The 18,641-nt window shown below is 43.2% G+C and overlaps 1 protein-coding gene and 1 pseudogene across 4 annotated transcripts in view; both read left to right on the plus strand.

Annotated features, from left to right (window-relative positions):
- The window catches only part of mib2 (MIB E3 ubiquitin protein ligase 2), a 237,891-nt gene that overhangs the window by 3,797 nt on the left and 215,453 nt on the right, over positions 1–18,641 (plus strand). For 3 of the 4 annotated variants that reach the window (XM_073032420.1, XM_073032417.1, XM_073032421.1), the window contains exon 2: positions 10,138–10,301. The gene's annotated coding sequence lies outside the window, so the exon portion shown is untranslated. Of the gene's footprint in view, positions 1–6,406; positions 6,584–10,137; positions 10,302–18,641 lie in introns of all 4 variants that reach the window. The other variant, XM_073032418.1, reaches the window with a different exon arrangement.
- On the plus strand, positions 13,221–16,881 carry LOC140718543 (uncharacterized; annotated as a pseudogene).

Below are 18,641 nucleotides of genomic sequence, written 5' to 3' on the forward strand. Positions count from 1 at the left end.
CCGACACTGCAAGCGGTCAGACCCCCCCGACACGGCAGCGGTCAGACCCCCCCGACACTGCAAGCGGTCAGACCCCCCCGACACTGCAAGCTGTCAGACCCCCCCGACATTGCAAGCGGTCAGACCCCCCCCGACACGGCAAGCGGTCAGACCCCCCCCGACACGGCAAGCTGTCAGACCCCCCCGACATTGCAAGCGGTCAGACCCCCCCCGACACGGCAAGCGGTCAGACCCCCCCCGACACGGCAAGCGGTCAGACCCCCCCGACACTGCAAGCTGTCAGACCCCCCCCCCCGACACTGCAAGCGGTCAGACCCCCCCGACACTGCAAGCGGTCAGACCCCCCCCCGACACTGCAAGCGGTCAGACCCCCCCCCCGACACTGCAAGCTGTCAGACCCCCCCGACACTGCAAGCGGTCAGACCCCCCCCCCCGACACTGCGAAAGGTCAGAGCCCCCCGACATTGCGAAAGGTCAGACCCCCCCGACATTGCAAAAGGTCAGAGCCCCCCCCGACACTGCAAGCGGTCAGACCCCCCTCCTGACATTGCAAAGGGTCAGACCCCCCGACATTGCGAAAGGTCAGACCCCCCCGACATCGCAAACAGCCGGACACCCCCCCCAACATCGCAAATGGCCAGACCCCCCCCAATGTCGCAAACGGCCAGACCCCCCCCATGACACTGCAGAGGGTCAGACCCCCCCCATGACACTGCAAAGGGTCGGACCCCCCCCTGACGCTGCAGAGGGTCAGAACACCCTCTGACCCCCCCTGACATTGCAGAGGGTCAGCCCCCCCACCCCTGCGAAAGTGCAAAGTGCTTGCCCCTCTTTATTCTTCCCTCTTCACCCTCTTCTGACCATCTTGTGTCATTTTTCAACTCACTGCACTCAATGTTTATAGCTCCTACATTCCAAAGTTTACTGTAAATTGAATTTCAAAGTGCTTGTTTGTGACCGTATATAATTCTGAGATTCATTTTTGTGGGCATTCACTATACACACAAGAAACAATAGAATCAATGAAAGACCTCACCCAACAGGACAGTCAACAACCAATATATAAAAGGCAACTAACTGCAAATACAAAAAGAAAGGAAATAGTAAAAAATAAGAAATAAATATTGAGAACATGAGATGAAAAGTCTTTGAAAGTGAGTCCATAGTGTGAGGGAACAGTTACTCTGGCTCTGTTCCACGTTCTACCTGTTCTTTTTCCATAGCTTGTGTGAACAAAGGAAATATTCTTCTTCCTCACCTGCCTCATTGACCAGATGACCACATATTCAGCTCATTCCCAAGGCAACTGTGCCTGTGCCCTTGGAGAGATCCCTTTGCACTCTCCCCCTGGAGAAGTACTGATACCACACTTCATGTGACCTGATTGTAGTCAGTGAGATGCTGTCAGCAATGTTCATTCAGGCAATGCTGATTTAATTCTTGGTTGCATTCAAAATGTTTACAGCAGGTTACCTAAGATGCAACAAGGATATTTTCAGTGTGGAGATTGTTTGGTAAAACTGTCCCACGATAACATTTGGTCATATTTCAGTGCCCACAGAAGTTTGTATCTGAACTTCTTTAGAAGGCAACCCTCTGTCTCTTCAGAACTATGGGCCTTCACAAGTCGGGTTCAAGTTCATTGACATCTGACTGTACATAGGTACAACCAAATGAAGCAACATTCCTCTGGACCACGGTGTACTCACAAAACATATGTCACACAGAGCACAGAAACCAAATTATGGCCACAAATAAGTTAAAATATAATTCAAAGTGCATGTGAAGTATGCAGCACAGGTAAACATAAGCAGTTTGCTGTCCTAGTGACAAGACGTCAGTGGTGGTGGTTCAATAAACCTGATTTTTCCTTTTTTGCTTCATGGTTCCAAAAATAACTTTCTCAGCTGCGGAATTGGATAAAGATTTGTTCAAACTTCAGTGTACAGGACTAAAGCCATCAATCCGACTTCCCCAGACATGTATGGGATAGGGACGCCTCTAGTCCCTCCCATCCTCCTGAACAGATGCCTTAATGATTGTCCAGTTACCAGGGAATTGGAAGAGACTTGTGTTATTTATACAGTGACAACCACCTCCCCCTTCTAAAATGATGACTGGTTCAGTCACATATTCCTGTCATGGATTCATAGGGAAGTACAGCACAGAAACAGGTCCTTCGGTCCATCTAATCCATGCTGAAACTATTTAACCTGCCTACTCCTATCAGCCTGCACTGAGACCACCATTCATGTAGCTGTCCAAACTTCTCTTAAATGTTGAAATTGAGCTTGCGTGCACCATTTGTGCAGGCAGCTCAGTTCACACTCTCATGACCCTCTGAGTGAAGAAGTTTCCCCTCTTGTTCCCCTTAAATTTCTCACCTTTCACCCCCTGTCCCATGATTTCTGGTTGTAGTCCCACCCAACCTCAGTGGAAAAAGCTTGCTTGCATTTACCCTATCTATACCCTTCATAATTTTGTACACCTCTTTCAAATCTCCTCTCAATCTTCTACATTCTAAGGAATATAATCCTAACCTACTCAATCATCCAGACTTGGCAACATCCTTGTAAATTTTCTCTGTTATCTTTCAAACTTATTTACCTCTTAGGCCTTACCAATATTTTATACAACTTCAACATCACATCCCATCTCCTGTACTCAATACATTGATTTATGACAACTAATATGCCAAAAGCTTTCTTTATGATCCTGTCTACCGGTGATACCAATTCCAACAAATTATGGACCTGTATTCCCAGATCCCTTTGTTCTACCATATTCCTCAGTGTTCTATTGTTCACTATGTAAGATCTATCTTGGTTAGTCATACTGAAGCGCAGAACGTCACATTTGTTGGCATTAAATTCCATCTGCCATTTTTTCAGCCCATTTTTCCAGCTGATGCAGATCCCTTTGCAAGCCATGGTAACCTTCATCTCTGTCCACTACACTCTCAATCTTGGAGTCATCTGCAAATTTGCTGATCTAGTTAACACCACATTATCATTCAGATCTTTGATATAGATGACAAACAAAAAAAGGGCCCAGCAACGATCCCAGTGGCACACCACTAGTCACAGGCCAATAGGCAGAGAGGCAACCATCTGCTTCCATTCTCAGGCTTCTCCCACAAAGTTGATGTCTAATTCAATTTACTACCTCATCTTGAATGCCAAGCAACTGAACCTTCTTGACCAACCTCCCATGTAGGACCTTTTCAAATGCCTGACTGAAGTCCATGTAGACAATATCCACTGCCATGCCTTCATCAAATTTCCTGACAACTCCCTCAAAAAACTCCTTAAGATTGGTTAGACATGATCTATCACATATAAAGCCATGCTAGCTATCCTTCAGAATCAGAATCAGGTTTATTATCACCGGCATGTGACATGAAATTTGTTAACTTAGCAGCAGCAGTTCAATGCAATACATAATCTAGCAGAGAGAAAAAAATAATAAATAAAATAAAAATATTTAATAAGAAACAAGCAAATCAATTACACATATTGAATAGATTTTTTAAAAATGTGCAAAAACAAAAATACTGTATATTTAAAAAAAGTGAGGTAGTGTCCAAAGATTCAATGTCTATTTAGGAATTGGATGGCCGAGGGGAAGAAGCTGTTCCTGAATCACTGAGTGTGTGCCTTCAGGCTTCTGTAACTCCTACCTGATGATAACAGTGAGAAAAGGGCATGCCCTGGATGCTGGAGGTCCTTAACCTTGTCAAATGCCTTGCTAAAGTACATGTTGAAAGCATCCAGTGCCTTGCCTTCATCCACTCTCCTGGTAACTTGTGCATTTTGTTGTTGAAATGTTAAGCTCTTTCATCATCCCTGTGACTAAAGTAATGTTTTCGGGTTTGGTAATTACATTCTGATAACGCAGGGCTGCTTTGACCTCTGGAACAATGTCAAAGTAAATTTAATATCAAAGTACATATATGTCACCATTTTGTTGTGGGCATTTACAGGAAAATAAATACACTAGAATTTATGATAAATCTAAATGTAAAGATGGACAAACAAGCAATGTTCAAAAGAAGACAAATTGTGCCAAATACAAGATACTGAGGACATAAGTTGTAGAGTCTTTGAAAGCGAGTCTGTGGATTGTCGAATCTGTTTAGTGTTGAGGTGAGTGAAGTCATCCATGCTGGTTCAGGAGCCTGACATTTGAAGGGTAACTTCTTGAACCTGGTGGTGTGGGATCTAAGGTTTCTGCATTTCCTGCCCGATGGTAGTAGTGCAAGAAGTGCTTGGCCTAGATGCTATATTGCGGAGGTCCTTGAATGGTGTTTCCGTGCCAGGCTGTGATGCAGCCAGCCATCTGCATGGAGCAGATGGGAATCGAGGATGTGATGTTAATGCAGGAGCTGAAGCAAAAGTTGGAGCGAACTCATTCAACAGCAGAGCAGGGGTGAGGCTTGGACTGTTTTTCTGTTCCTTCATTTCACCAGCAAAGCTGTGTGTTTATAAATTATGTGTATGATGTTAATTACACATCCAAAACTCTTCATGTAAATCATTTCTTAAACTTTAAAAAAAGTTGAAAGATTGAAAACCATCCATGTGACTTGATTATAGTTCTTGCTCCGTTTTCTAAAATTGAACCGTAGAATATGTTGGTTAATTAGGAATTGCTAATAGATTTGTTAACTGTCTCTGATTTAATCTGTTGTACCATGTGCATGAAATTAATTAAATAACTGATCTGAAGGAAGAGTTGATAGGTTCTTGATTAGTCAGGGTGTCAAAGGTTACGGGGAGAAGGCACGAGAATGGAGTTGAGAGGGATAGTAAGTAGCCATGAAGGAAAAGCGGAACAGATTTGATGGGCCACATTGCCTAATTCTGCTCTTATGTCTTATGGTCTTCTGATAATGATACTGGAAAATGATAAATGATTGGTGTAATCATGTGGAAATCATCTGAACATTGGGCATCAGATCCATTGTTCCTCTGATGAAGCGACCAGAACTGAATATTCCAAGTGTGGTCTAATGGTGTGAATGGAGATGTGAGTTAACATTGAACTGATGGAGCAATTGACTTTTAACTAAATATTTATAATTAATAATGCTTAGAATACTTATACAGTAAATGAATATTGTTATCTTTGCATGTGCCTCATCACATTCTTTCAATTACAATTATATGGGCAACTTCTGAGTTGAAGCACTTTGGGATTCATGCTTGTAGACTTTATTTCATTAGCAAAAAATCTGGGATACAGAATAAAAAGTTAGATAGGGCATAAAGAGCTTTTGACACATTAGCCTTCATAATTCAATGTATTGAGAACAGGAGTTGGGATGTTATGTTGAAGTTGTATAAGACACTGGTGAGACCTAATTTGGAGTTTTGTGTGATGTGTTGGTCACCTACCAACAGGAAAGATATCAATAAAATTGAGAGTCCTGAGAAAATTTACAACGATGTTGCCAGGACCTAAAGACCTGAGTTATAGGGAAAGGTTGAATAGGTTAGGACTTTATTCCCTGGAGTGTAGAGAATGTGGGGAGATTTGATATACAAAATTGAGCGATATAGGTAGGGTGAATGCAAGCAGGCTTTTTCTGCTGAGTTTGGATGACATTACAACCAAAGGTCATGAGTTAAGGGTGAAAGGTGAAATACTTAAGGAGAACCTCTTAACTTAGAGGGTGGTGTGAGTGTGGAATGAGCTGCCAGCAGAAGTGGTAGATGCTGAGTCGATTTCAACGTTTCAGAGTAATTTGGATAAATACATGAATGGTAGGGATATGAAAGTCTATGGTCTAGGAGCAGTCACTGGAACTAGCAGATTAGAATTTGGCACGGACTAGAAGGGTTGAAGGACATGTTTCCATGCTGTAGTGCTTTGTGACTCTGAAGACTCACCCTTATGAAATTTGTATGAAATAATGTTCGTCAACACTAAAATTAATTTTCTTCAAGTTATGGAAAATTGCACTATGGACTGTTTGCTAGGAACTCTGCCACTGTAATAAAGGGGTTAACTGTACATTTTAAAGCAATTCTTATTTAAATATGCTAACCTCAGGTTTTTTAAAATGCTGACGAGGCAATAAGATAAAGTTGTGATTCACTTAAATCCAGTTTTCAGAAGTTTGCAAAGTTTTTAATGAGCAAACATACAGTATCTTTAATCCTTGACAAAATCTTTGGAGAGATTGTTCGATGTGCATCATTACTTTGTTTTTTAAGACCTTCTATAGATCTCAGACATGATAGGTGTTTAGTATTTTGATGTGCAAGTATTTTTGAAGTAATTCTAATTTTTTTCAAAAAAAGGCCTATTTTTGGTAATACAGGAAATGCACTAAATTATTGTGGACCACATTTTTCACAAACAACTAAGTGACGACAGATTTCTCTTTTTGTGATGTTGGTAGATGGATATCATCTTGCACACCCAAGGAAGATGTGCCTGGATTGTCTGCATCCATCCAGGAGAGCAGAACCTTGTGATATTGAGCATTCCCAGGGAGTGCTGACTAGATTGTTGTGCTCTGGGTTTCAGCTGTGAGCTCACAACCTTCTGACCCAAAGCTGGCAAAGCCAGAATGAAGGTGCTTGTTACTAAGAATTTTCATATAAAATATGAATCAGATATGGAAGTAGATAATTTCAGTTCCTCAAGCATGCTCCACCATTTAATAAGATCAGCTCTGCACTCCATTGTCCACACAGTAACCTTGCTCATTAAGAATCTGTCTACCTCTGCCCTGAAGTTTATAGACTTTGCTTTCAATGGCTAAGTCCTCCTTTGTGGGAGAAGCCGGAGAGTGGTAGTAGATGATTGCCTCTCTGACTGGCCGAAGAGCCTGTTTCTGTGCTGTATTTCTCTCTGACTCTATGCTATGAAAGAATATGAATTCAAAATTTGTCTCCAGAAATATCTTAGTGTCGTCAGCAAGTTTGGTAACCATGCCAACGTGTTGCCTCCCATGCCATGAGCTTTTATATTTGACAAAAAACTTTTGATGTGGCATATTATTGAATTCCTTTTGAAAATCTGCTAGTTCCCCTTTATCTACATGTCAGGTCAGACATCTTTAGAGTTACACAGCATGGAACAGTCCCTTTGGCTCATCTCATCCCTGCCAACCAAGTTGCTTATTTGCCTGGGTTTGGCCCAAATCCCTCTCAACTGTTCTGATCTATGAACCCGTTCAAATGTCTTTTAAATGTTGGAATTACTGGTGCAATGCATAATTTATGCTAAATTATTCTCGTCCTCGTTTTTATACTGTGCTGCTGCATAAAACAAATTTTTAATGGCATTTGTACACTGTATACTTCCCTATGACAGCAATCAGCTTGAACTTTCCTGCCTCTACCACTTCTAACTGTTCATTCCATTCGCACACCAACCTCTGAGTGGAGAAAGTTACCTCTCAGGTCCTCTTTTAAATATTTCCCCTCTCAACTTAAACCTGTGTCCTCTAGTTTTGGTCTCCCCTAGTCAGGGAAGAAACTGTCACTTCAAAGAGCTTCAGGAAATTGATCAACATAACTTCCCTTTCATAAAACCAAATTGATTTTGCCTGATTGCCTTATTTTTTTTCAAATTCCATAACTTATCTTGGAACTACTAGTATTTTTCTGTGACTGATCTTTAGATAATTGGCTGTATGTTTCCAACAATCTTCAATAAATTAGGTAGTTACAGTTCATCCAGTCTAATCAAGCCTTCTTTGGATCTTGGGAATTTTGGAAAATTAGAATTAATTCACCAGCTATATCACAGACCACTTTTTTTTAAAGCCAGGGTGGTCCGTCAGAATCCTGGGACATCAGCAGTCAGATCCAATGATTTTTCTCAGTACCACTATCCTGGGGATTGTAATTTCCGTAAATTCCCCCCTCTCATCCAATACCTGATTTATAGCAGTTTCTGGGGTGTTAGCTGTGTCTGTCTTCTATGGCCCATGTCTTTTACATTGCATGTTTAACTCATCTGCCATTTTCTTGTTTCCACACTTGCTGTCTATAGGAAAAAATTTAAAAAACTGCAGATGTGGAAAGTTCAAGTAAAGGCTAAGATAGAAACAAACATTTTCTAAAATAGAAAATGCTGGAGATCCTGGTTAGATTATATCTGTAGTTAGAAAAATAGAGCTGTTTCCCCACAGCTATGAAGGAGGCAATAGAAGTTCATGAAGATTCAGGGAGGGTGAGGGAGAGGGATCTGGTCAATGAAAACAGTTAGAGGGCATGAAGACAGGCTAAACAATGTAGGCATTATAGAGTGCAGTGCAGAACATCTTGCCCAGGGGAGTATCCTTCAGGTAATTAACCTTCTATTCCCCACTCTGGCCTCTTAACCTCTTCTCTTTTATTCTTGCGTCCTCCCCCTTCCTTTCCGATCCTGATAAAGGGCCTCGGCCCAAAACATTGACTATTCATTCATTTCCATAGATACTGTCTGACTTGCTGAGTTCCTCCAGCATTTGTGTGTGTTGCTCTGGCAATTAACAATCTGTGATGCCTTAAAAGAAGTGGCCCATGAGTTAGTTGCTGAATTGGTTTTAATTTTCCAATATTCTCAATGTCTAGTGAAGGCTGTATTAGATTGGAAGAAGGCAAACTTAACTAATTTATTAAAAAGGGAGGGAAACAGGGTAGAGAACCACAGCCAATTAGTTTAATATCATCCACAAAAAATATTAGCTCTTACAAGGTATGTTATAGCAGGGAAAATGAGGGGAAAACAATTACACTGAGCCAATGCCACATAGGCAACTGAGAAATCACACTTCCTGAAGTTGTAGAATTCAGCCTCCTCTGAACTTTTCCCCTCTCATCTTAAAACTGTACCCTGTAGTACCTGACACTATCATCCTTTCAGATGGTGAGGAAAACCTAAAGAAAATTTTTAACCTGATTCGTCACGTACATCAAAACATACAGTGAAATGTGTGGTTTGTGTCAAGTTCAAGTTTATAGTCATTCAACCATACATATGTATGCAGCTAAAGGAAACAGTGTTTCTCAGGGACCAAGGTGCAAAGCACAGTACATATATCACATACAGTGGATAAAATAATATTAACACATAAAGAAAAACTATTCTGTAGATATACAAGTTGTTCAATGACCAACACAGTCCGAGGATAAGCTGGGGCTAGCTAACCGCGACTCTTATCATACCTTATTAATGAGTCAAGGAGTACTTGCCTCATTAGTCAGAGCATAGCAGATAAGAACAGAGATTATCTGGTCCATTTCATAAAACTTTGGTTCAGCCACCCTTGGAGAACTGTGCATAGTTCTTGTTGCCACACCATGGGGAGGAGATGATTGGTTGCCACACCATGGGAAGAAGATGAAGACTGTGCACAGTTCTAGTTGCCACCATTTAAAGGAGATGATAGCACCGGATGTTACCTGTGATGGAGTGTTTCATTGTTGAGGAGAGATCAGATAGGATGGGTTTATTTTCCCTGACGCAGAGGAAACTGAGAGGATCCTGATTGAGATGTACACAATTATGAGGGGTTTAGATTGAGTAGATAGTAATAAACTTTTCCCTTGAACAGAGGTGTCTGAGATGACGGTACAGGTTTAGGGTTGGGAGTAAGAGTTTAGAGGATAACTGAGGAAGAACCTTTCCACCCTGAAGGTTGTTGGAGTTTGGAATACATTGTCTAAGACAGTGCTGGGGACAGCAGTTAACAAGAATGTAGACAAGCACTTGAATCACCAAAGCAGAGAAGACTTCTGATCAAGTGCTGGTAGATGGGTTCAGTATAAATCAGTTTCTAACCTGGGGTCCATAGACCCCTCAGTTAATGGTAGGGGTCCATGGCATAAACAAGGTTGGGAACTGGTGGTCAGAATGGATATGATGACATTGGGTGCTGTTTCTCTCCTCTAAGACCCTATGCTGACAAATGTAGGGCACATTTGAAGGGCCAGATGGCCGAATCCTGCCATTTCCATTGTTTCTATAGATCTGCTTTCATAACTGACAGAGCGATAAGGTTATAGCAGGAAGGGCTACATATTCTTAAGTTACTGTTGCTTTAAGTGTGTGAGACCTCTGTTCATTAATTAATTGTGAAGTGAGAATTTGACTTACTGTAGTACTTGGTGCTTGATGAGTTCTTTTCATTTGCAGGTGATATTGAGTAGAATCAGTAATTCCACTGGCTGCTGAAGAACGGAATCCAGTTCGCTGTTGAACACTATACCTGTGTTTACTTGCCACAGGCATCTTTTGTGTAACCCGCCAGAATAATGGATGTTCTTCCCGTTTGTTACCTCTTCACCGAACAGTACATGGTGAGTGTATTTATGTATCAATGGCAATTTCCTATAGGTTCACATGCCTGTATGCTAGACTGGAAAATTACATGTTTTATTATAATTGTGATTTGTTATTGAAAGTGTTTGTTGTCAGAGTCATAATTTAGAGTGCTAAATTAAATTTGTTCTGAAACTTTCCATATATGCAGAAACAATGAAGACTAGTGTCACACACAAAGTGCTGGAGGAACTCAGCAGGTCAGGCAGCATCCAGAAAGAGGAATAAACAGTCAATATTTTGGGCCTAGATCCTTCATCAGGACTGAAAAGGAAAGGAAGGAGGCAGATGCCAGAATAATAAGGTGGGGAGGGGCATGTACAAGCTGGCAGGTGATAAAGAGACCAGGTGAGAGGGAATCAGAATCAGGTTTAATATCACTGGTGTATGTTGTGAAATTTATTGTTTTGTGGCAGCAGTACATTCTAATACATCATTATAAAAACTATAAATTACAATAAAAAGAAAAATCAATTAATAAGTATTGTAAAAAGAGGGGAAAATACTGAGGTAGTGTTCTTGGATTCATTGTCCATTCAGAAATCCAGTGGCAGAGAGGAAGAAGCTGAACCTGAAATGTTGAGTGTAGCTTCAGGCTTCTGTACCACGAGAAGAAGGCATGTCCTGGGTGATGGGGGTCCTTGATGGAGCCAGTTAGAATGCTTTCCATGGTTCATCTGAAAAGAGGATGCTGTCTAAGTTGCATGCCAATTTGGACAATGTCTCCCATCCACTCCATAATGTACTGGTTAGGCACAGGAGTACATTTAGCCAGAGACTCATTCCACCGAGATGTAACACTGAGCGTCATAGGAAGTCATTCCTACCTGTGGCCATCAAACTTTACAACTCCTCCCTCGGAGTGTCAGACACCCTGAGCCAATAGGCTGGTCCTGGGCTTATTTCCACTTGGCATAATTAACTTATTATTGTTTAATTATTTATGGTTTTATATTGCTATATTTCTTCACTATTCTTGGTTGGTGTGGCTATAACGAAACCCAATTTCCCCTCGGGATCAATAAAGTCTGTCTGTCTTTAGAAATTTGTGAGTGTTTTTGGTGACATACCAAGTCTCCTCATCCTCTCAGTGAAATATAGCCACTGTTGTGCTTTCTTTCAATTGCATCAATATGTTCAGCTCAGGGTAGATTCTCAGAGATGTTGACACCCATTAACTTGAAACTGCTTACCCTTTCTATTGCTGATCTCTCGATGAGGACTGGTGTGTGTTCCCTTGACTTCCCCTTTCTGAAGCAATGAGAGATTGAAGATGTCCTCAAACACTCTCGCCAGTTGGTTGGCGCAGGTTTTCAGTGCCTACCACGTACACACACCGTCAGGGTCTGCTGCTTTGCGAGGGTTCACCCTCTTGAACCATGTTCTGATGTCAGCCTCCAAGACAGAGATCACAGGGTCACCAGATGTTTCAGGGATTTGCAGAAGTGTAGTTTTATCCTCCCTTTCAAAGCGTACATAAAAGGTATTGAGTTCATCTGGGAGTGAAGCATCACAGCCATTCATGATGTTAGGTTTCGCTTTGTAGGAAGTAATGGCCTGCAAAACCTGCCAGAACTGATGTGCATCTAATAGCATCTCTAACCTCAATCAAAATTGATTTTTTGCTCTTTAAATTGCCTTCCATAGGTTGTAACTGGATTTTTTGTATAGTTTATATCATTATTATTGAACGCCTTTGATCTAGCCCCCAACAGACTATGAATCTCCCGTTCATCCATGGCTTTTAGTTTCAGCCTGTCTGGTATGTTCGCAAAGGCGCACACTCATCCACGTAGGTCTTGATGAAGTTGGTGACAACTGTGGTGTATTCATTCAGACTCAGAGATGAATCCCTGATTATTGTCCAGTCTGCCAACTCAAAACAGTTCTCCATGTTCTTCTCTGCTTCCTTTGACCATAGCTTAATCAAGATGGATGCATCATACTTGACCATACCTTCTTATTCTCACCAAGAGGGATCAATGGTGCTTGACTGTACCTTCTTGGTCCTCACCAAAAGGGGTGAATTGTACTTGATTCTACAGTAAGATCCTGAAGATGTTAGGGTTCATTTTTTAATTCTTAAATTTTTATTTAGTTATTAAATAAGCACATTTATTAAATTTGTAGTCACTATTTGTTGACTATTTAAATGTACAACTTTTTGTATTTTCTATTTGTTGTATATTTTTAACTAGTCTCCTGATAAATTGCCTTATCTGACCTTGAAGTGGCCACATTGTCAGAGTATTCAGCAGGCCACGTGCGGCTTTCTCTCATCTATTTTTGGATCTTTGCAGTGCAATGTCTACCACATGGAGACAGCAGGATAATGTGACATTGCTGATTGCGTTGCATAATACTTTATCAAGGCTGAAGTTTTATGGTACCAGAATACTTTAGTGTGACCTTTTTATGACAATTGGAGCATGATTAATTCTTTGTGCTTTTTTATGGGGTTGAATTCTGTTTTGTGGATTTTTGGAAATGAGGCCTCTGTGATGTTTAACATTCTCTTGCATTGAAGTCCAGATTACGGAGTGGCAGCTGTGCTTTGGGCACTACTGGAGGAAATGGTGATGAGTAGCTGATTTTATTGATATTAATATGCAGTAAGGTGAGAGTGAAGCTTGGTGTGTCAGTAAAGCAGGGATTTGTGGGAATTCTGGAAAGCAAGTTTTATTGAAGAATTGAACTGGTGTTATGGTGTGAAAGTGCTTTTGTGTGTAGGGACCAAGAATTGAAGAAAGTGGTGGTGCCAAGTTAAGGGAACAGTAGGTTGAAAAGTGCAGGAAAATTGTTTGCTGTTGTGGTAACTTTGCTTTTTATTTAGTTAAACCTTGATTGTATTTTTTTTCCTGGAGCATCAGAAGTTGTGGGATGACCTGTTAAAGTTTATGAGAGGTGTAGATAGTCAGAATCTTTTTTTCCAAGGGCATTACAATGATCCTGAAAGGGAGCAGGAGTTGGGAGAGTGCAGCATCCTAATAGACCCCCCTGAACCGGATGTGCAGTTGGACATGTCAGAGTTGCAGCTAAAGGAAGTCAGAGAGGTCGTCCACAAAGCAAGGGCAAGCTCAGCTCCAGGACCAAGTTGCACCTCGTACAAAGTGTACAAGAACTGCCCCAAACTCCTGCTGCATCTGTGGAAGATCCTGCGAGTCTTCTGGAGAAGGGGGAAGATCTCAGAACAGTGGAGAATGGCTGAAGGGGTGTGGATCCCGAAGGAGGAAAACGCCACCCGATAGACCAGTTCCACATCATCTCCCTGCTGTGTGTCGAGGCGAAGATCGTCCAATCGGCTGCGCACCTACCTAGCAAAGAACACCTATATCGATACATCAGTCCAGAAGGGTGGCATTTCAGGGATGCCGGGCTGACTGGAGCACACTGGTGTGGTGACACAGCTCACCAGGGAGGCCAGAGAGAACAAGGGCAACCTGTCAGTGTTGTGGCTCGACCTGGCAAATGCATATGGCTCCATTCCGCACAAGCTGGTGCAGCTCACACTGACCAAACATCATGTCCCCAGTAGAATCAGAGACTTATCGCTGATTATTACATCAACTTCAGGATGAGGGTCTCTTCAGGAACAATTACCGTAGATTCCGGATTTTAAGCCGCTACTTTTTTCCCACATTTTGAACAGCTTTGAACTTTGCGGCCAATAATCCGAAGCGGCTAATGCATGGTTTTTTTCATGCCGCCTCGTAAACATTTTGCCTCGTAACAGTAGACCAATAAAATTGATGAGTAGTTCACAGAGGTCCAATGAAATTGTACGATAAATCAAGCGCACTTTCACAATTAAATTATTGTAAATCAGTCATTTGTACTCACCCTCATCAACATGGAAAACACTCGAAGCATTGTGCTACCTACCCTACTTAGTTTAAACTATATTTGTTTTCTGTACTACATCGCGGGATGCTATGACGTCACACCCGGTTTCGCGGCGTCTTGTGGGAAAATGCCGTTTGCGATGAAACGGAAAGGAGGGGGGAGCGGATTACGCGAGCGGCTTTGGATCCGAGCGAAATCTGCTTTTAAATGCCGTTTGCGATGAAACGGAAAGGAGGGGGGAGCGGATTACGCGAGCGGCTTTGGATCCGAGCGAACTCTGCTTTTAAATGCCGTTTGCGATGAAACGGAAAGGAGGGGGGAGCGGATTACGCGAGCGGCTTTGGATCCGAGCGAACTCTGCTTTTAAATGCCGTTTGCGATGAAACGGAAAGGAGGGGGGAGCGGATTACGCGAGCGGCTTTGGATCCGAGCGAAATCTGCTTTTAAATGCCGTTTGCGATGAAACGGAAAGGAGGGGGGGAGCGGATTACGCGAGCGGCTTTGGATCTGAGCGAACTCTGCTTTTAAGTTAAAGGTATCAATAACTTTTCCTGGTAGGCTGCAGTATATATATTTTTTACCAGTCGTTAGGAGATATTGGAATGTTGTTCAGTAAAGAAGTATACGCAACGTATATTTAAAAGTAGCCGCGTACGGGCACGGTTCGAAAAAAAGCATTTGCAATATGTATTTGTTTTTGTTACCATATGGATTTAATTAAAAGTTAAAAAAATCCTCACGTGTAATATCTTTCTGTGTAAATATCTCATATTACAACGTGGGACACCTGCGGCCGAAAATCCGGTGCGGCCTAAAATCCGGTGCGGCCTTTACATTTAAAAAAATGATTTTATTTCTAAAATTAGTGCCAGCGGCTTAAAATCAGGTGCGCTCTGTAGTCCGGAATCTACGGTACATCAAGCTGGCACAAGGTGGAAATCGGCATCATCACAGGGTGCACTATCTCAGTGACTCTGTTCTCCTTAGCCATGACCATGCTCACTAAGTCTGCTGAAACAGAGTGCAGAGGGCCCAGAATGAATTCCGCTCAACGGCAACCACCCATCAGGGCATTCATGGATGATCTCACAGTCACCACAGAATCAGTCCCAGGCTGCTGGTGGATTCTGCAGGGGCTCGAAAAGCTGGTGGAGTGGGCCCGGATGCATTTCAAACCAGCCAAATCAAGATCTATGGTGCTGAGGAAAGGGAAGATGGAGAACAAGTTCCGGTTCAGCATCACAGGCACAGCCATCCCAACCATCACAGAAAAGCCAGTCAAGAGCTTAGGTAAGGTTTTTGACAGCTCTCTAAGGGACACGGCATCCATTTAGGAGACCTTTGCCGAGCTGGATGGCTGGCTGAAATCTGTGAACAAGTCTGGCCTACCTAGGAAGTTCAAAGCCTGGGTGTATCAGCCTGGTATTCTTCCCAGAATCCTGTGGCTCCTCCTCGTCTATGCAGTTTCAATCTTGACAGTCGAAACCTTAGAGAGGAGGGTTAGCAACCACCTCAGAGATGGCTGGGGCTGCCAAAGAGCCTGAGCAGCATCGCACTCTATGGACACCACAACAAACTGCAACTGCCCTTCAAATACTTGGAGGAGGAATTCAAGGTAACAAGAGCCAGAGAAGTGGTGCAGTACAGGGACTCAAGTGATCCGAAGGTGGCTAGAGCAGAGATCCAAGTGAGGACTGTCAGGAAGTGGAGGGCGGAGGAAGCTGTTCAGAAAGCAGAGGCAAGGCTGCATCACAGGAGGCTGGTGAGAGTGGTCACGCGAGGCCAAGCTGGGCTAAGATCCTTTCCAACTCCCCAAATGGACACCATCAGAGAGAAGGAAAGGTGCCGCCTTGTTCAGGAGGAGGTGAGAGCAGCAGTGGAGGAGAGGAGAACCTGCAAGGTTCATGTGGCAATGAAGCAACAGGTAGCTTGGATAAAATGGGAGAATGCGGTTGAGAGGAAAGTGACTTGGTCGGAGCTTTGAAAAGCTGAGCCACACCACATCCAATTTCTCATCCAGGCAGTGTATGATGTGCTTCCAAGCCCATGGGGCATAGTAGAGTCATCTGCGTGCCCATTGTGCTCCAAGCGAGGAACCTTGGAGCACATCCTCAGTGGCTGCACAAAGGCACTTGGTGAGGGACGGTACCGATGGAGACATGATCAGGTCCTGAAGACCATCGCTGAAGAGATCAGTGCAGGAGTTGAGTGGGTGAAGCGGTCCCGACCCTCCAAGCAGACCATTGCCTTTGTCAGAGCTGGGGAGCAGCCAATACCCACCAAAAGAACATCTGCAGGCATCCTGACCTCTGCAAGGGACTGGCAGCTGTTAGTGGACCTCGAACGGCAGCTGAAGTTCCCCAACCATAATGCAGCCCCACCCTGCGACCAGACATTGTCCTTGTGTCTGAGTCTACCAAGCAAGTGGTGCTGCTGGAGCTGACAGTCCCATGGGAAGATCACTTGGAAGAGGCCTTTGAAAGGAAGCTCTCCAAGTACGCAGGACTGGTCGCCATGGATAGATGGAGAGTGAAGTGTCTGCCAGTGGAGGTTGGATTTAAGGGATTTGCAGCCCGTTCTTTAGCCAGAGCCTTCAGCAATTTCGACATCGAGGGAGAAAGGAAGAGGAGAGCCATCCGCAGTACCACCGATGTGGCAGAGAGGGCCTCAAGATGGCTGTGGCTCAAAAGAGGGGAACCATGGAGTCAGAAGTAGTTAGCCATCTGGACACAAGCTGGGGTCTGATCAGCCCTGGCTGGGTCACCTGGAGAAGGGTGTTTGATGTTGAAAGACCTGAAACACCCGATGATTCCAGGAACATCACTGAAGATGTGTCCAGAGGCATCAGTAGATGTATGTACACAGTAAAATGCCACAGGGCATAGGTTTAAAATGGTGAGTAGTGGAAAAAAAGCTTTAATGAAGATTCTAGACTGCAGATGCTGGAATCTGGAGTAACAAATTCAGCAGATTGAACAATATTTGTGGAGGGATATGGCAGCTTGATGTTTGGGGTTCAGGACTGCAGGATGGGGAGAGAGCCAGTATAGAGACGTGAGAGGGAAGGGGAGGGGCAAGAGCTGGCAGGTGATAAGTGGATCCAGGGAGGAGGGGTGATAGACACATTCCTGAGTTTGTGAAATCATAGATGTTCACAATGTTGACAAGCCACCTCATGTTGGAAATGGTGAGCACAGTCTGTGGACTACATGGATTGATTGAAATGTTGTCCAACTCCAAGATAGGATTGTATTTCTTTCATTCGGAATTGTTGATTATTCTGTACATTGTTATTTCAGTTCCAAATTAGTGGTTTGGGGAAACTTTAAAGTATCTTTGAGAATTTTGTGGATGTGTCAATGTGTAAATATTGTAAAGTGTCGCTGGAGTGGTTTTGGTTTTGCACAGTTGGGTTGGGGAACATAAAAGATGCCAAATGTGAAAATGATTTAACAAAGATTGAAAAAGCGAAACACCTGGTTTGGCAAGAATCCAAGTATGTATATGTGGTTAATCATGTTAGACAATTAAAACCAGGATATGCTGGAAATGCTCAGCAGGATAGGCAGCGCCTGTGGCAAAAGAAACCCAGTTAACCTTTAAGGATGACGTTTCTTGGTTGACTTGAAACCTTATTGACCTGCTTTTCTCTCCTCCTACTTGGTGAGTATTTCCAGCATTTTCTCTTTTATGCTTTTCCAATCATATGAAATAATATTTGATCCTAAAATAACTTAAGTAGGATATTGTTTCTCAGTACAATATCGCTTACAGAAAGGAGCACAAATACATTTTCAATGTTAACTGTTCCCTGGGTCCCCGCTCCCTAACTGTTCCCATCTGCAACCCCACCTCCTTTGTTTGGTTCCGTGCTCCACCTTCTTCTCCTGTCTGATTCCTCCAACTGTCAGCCCCTTATTCTCTCCACCCAGCACTCCCCAGTCTCTATCACTAATCCCACTCTCCCTTATAAACCTGGATCCACCCACCACCTCCCAGTCTTTGTCTCTATTCCCACTTTCTCCTATACCCCTGGATCCACCCACCACCTCCCAGCCTCTGTCACTATTCTCATTCTCCCCTCTATACCTGGATCTGCGTTAACCTGCCAGAGGTGGTAACCCTTTCCTCTTCACCTTCTTGTACTGGCTTTCTCCCCAATTTCTGTCTGTGGTGCCTGGCGTCCATGTTAGTGCAATGGCCAGTGCAACACTATTGCAGGTCAGGGTGTCGGAGCTCAGAGTTTAATTCTGCACTATCTGTAAGGAGTTGTTCGTTCTCTCTGTGGCTGTGTGGGTTTTCTCTGGGTGCTCCGGTTTCCTCCCCCAGTCCAAAGATGTACTGAGTAGGCGGTAGGCTAAGGTTAAATCGGTGGGTGCTGGGTGGTGCTGCAAGGGCCTGTTCCAAGCTGTATTTCTAAATAAATAAACAAACCTAAAAGACCTCCACAAATATTGTAGTTTCTCTGTCATTTT

The sequence above is a fragment of the Hemitrygon akajei genome, chromosome 29 (genome assembly GCF_048418815.1).
Source record: "Hemitrygon akajei chromosome 29, sHemAka1.3, whole genome shotgun sequence".
Lineage (NCBI taxonomy): Eukaryota > Metazoa > Chordata > Chondrichthyes > Myliobatiformes > Dasyatidae > Hemitrygon > Hemitrygon akajei.